General features: G+C 48.9%; 1 pseudogene; it reads left to right on the top strand.

Moving 5' to 3' along the window:
- Nucleotides 1–931: 931 nt before the first annotated feature.
- Nucleotides 932–1,801, top strand: LOC129561679 (F-box only protein 27 pseudogene; annotated as a pseudogene).
- Nucleotides 1,802–2,203: the final 402 nt, after the last annotated feature.

Genomic DNA, 2,203 nt, shown 5'->3' with positions numbered 1-2,203 from the left:
TAATTAAAGAAATTAAGAGAGGGCAAAATGGAAACTGACCTTGCTGGTGAAGACTGCAAATTCTTTTTAAAAACTGAATCGCCCACAGTTCAACTTACTATTACTGCATCTCCTCAACTTTCCCTTAATAACTTGCTCCTCCTTTTTCCCTCCAGGCTTTAATATCCAACTTGATTTTCATATATTTCTCAAGCTCATACCTGTCCAGGGTGCTTTCAGCCCTTTGGGAGGAATGTTCGTTCAGAAATTGGAGGGAAGTGAGGAATAGAGAGTAAAAGATTATATTTAGTAAGCTCAGCAAGTTATATTTGCTACTTTGATTAAACATAAGAATCTTCACTTGAGTTAAACTGTTCAATTAATTCACTTTTTGAATTTGGGGAAATTCCTTCAATTCCTTGTTCTCTAGTTCTTTTCCCCTTAAGGGAAACAGCCCCAACATCACAATATTGGAAGGATCAAGGAACAAGTAAACTAATCAAGACACAACAAAACAATGAAAGTTAATTCTGGTATTTCCCTGGAGCTGACAGGGAAAAGGTGCTCTCTTTTCACACAGGTGATAACTGATGGTGGCCAGATGAACACCACAAAGGACGAGCCTTCCAGAATATCAATCAACAGAAAGAAAACTGACAGCAGGCAATGGAGAGAGATAGATTCCTAATAATATTATATGAGCATATATATCTGCTCTACATACGGCCTACCTCTAGTCTTCAGGGCTATGACAGCCATAGGCATCTTTATGCATAATTCATTTGTGTTGGGTTTCTGCCACATGCTACTGAAAGAGTCCTAATGAACACAGAATCTTATTAGTGAGAAAAGTAGTAATTAGACCAAAGATGACTATCCTAATCTACAGTTTAAAAGGATGGATCCGAGGGGAGGCAAGGTGAAGGCCCACTGGTGAGGAGCTCTGGCTGAGATGCAGGCAGCCGCAGGGCCTGGCGAGGAGACCACGGGGGCCTCAGCCTCCCAGGGCCTGCGTGCCTGTATTCCCGCTGCCGACCCTGAACCCGAGGAGGCGCCCGGCTTAAACCAACTGCCCATCAAGATGCTCCTGGAAGTGCTGAGCTACCTGCCCACAAGCGTGCTGCTCGGGCAATGCCGCCACGTGTGCTGGTACTGGTGCTACCTGGTGGACACCCGGGCCGTGTGGCTGAGCATCTTACCCTACAGCCACGCTAAGCTGTGGCCCATCTTCTGCACCTGCCTGCCCCCAGACGACGACGACGACCCCAGGCCCTGCCTCTTGGGCCGCTTCTGCAAGCGCAGACCCTTAGGACGCAATCTCTACCCGAACCCCCGTGGCATAGATGCCTTCCTGCCTTGGAGGACACTCAACTGTAGAAGCTGGAGACAGGGGGAAAGCTGGGAGGAAGACCGCAGGCTAGTTCCCGAGAACTCTTTCCAGCCTTTCTACAGGTGGTGTTACAAGAAGCAAGTGTTGGACCTGGAGAAGGAGGGTCTGTGGCCGGAACTCCTGGATAGTGGAAAGATTGAGATTTGTGTCTCTGCCTGGTGGGCAGACCAAAAAACCTTGGTCTGTCTGTATGAACTAATTGTCCGACTTCTAGATGCTGAGCAGGCCCAGCTACATCATTTCTCTCCTAGTCCAGTCCATCAAGGTAGAAGCAGTATCCCTTTTAAGACCAACCACGTGTTCTCCAACCTCAAGAGGGGCGTCCGCTTTGTGTCTCTGGAACACTGGATTTGGGACATGGGGTTCCTGCCTGAGGACTATGGAATCTTCATGCCCAAGGCCAGTGTGATTGTACGGGTCTGTCAACTCTAGTGGAGAATTGTCCTTGTTAAACAACCTGAGTGTGCCTTCCAGCACCATTGGCTGGGCCACCTCAATAATCAAGGGCTTGTAGTTCCTGGCATCCTGGGATCTCCTGGGTCCAATCAAGGGTTCCACTGGGCCCTGTCTTTAAATTCTACGAGAAACTATGAGAACTTTTTTACATCAGGTCTGCTGGCTGCTGCTGCTCTCATACAGCCCCTGTTCTACGGAGTGGAGACACACAGGTGAACACAGGGAAATGATGAGAGGGCTCTTCACCCTCCCCCCACACGCCAGGCCCCTCTGGTTCTTCCCCCTTACCCTCTGCCCTTCTGTTCTTGCTGCAGAGGCATCATTGGTTGCTTCCAAGAAGCCCTCTCCTCACCTCCGAACTAGAAGCTCAATCCCTGT

Source organism: Moschus berezovskii, chromosome 5 (assembly GCF_049115385.1).
Source record: "Moschus berezovskii isolate FMDL1 chromosome 5, NW_MosBer_1.0, whole genome shotgun sequence".
Lineage (NCBI taxonomy): Eukaryota > Metazoa > Chordata > Mammalia > Artiodactyla > Moschidae > Moschus > Moschus berezovskii.
Note: the sequence above shows the minus strand (reverse complement) of the source record. Positions and strands in the feature narration are given on the sequence as shown.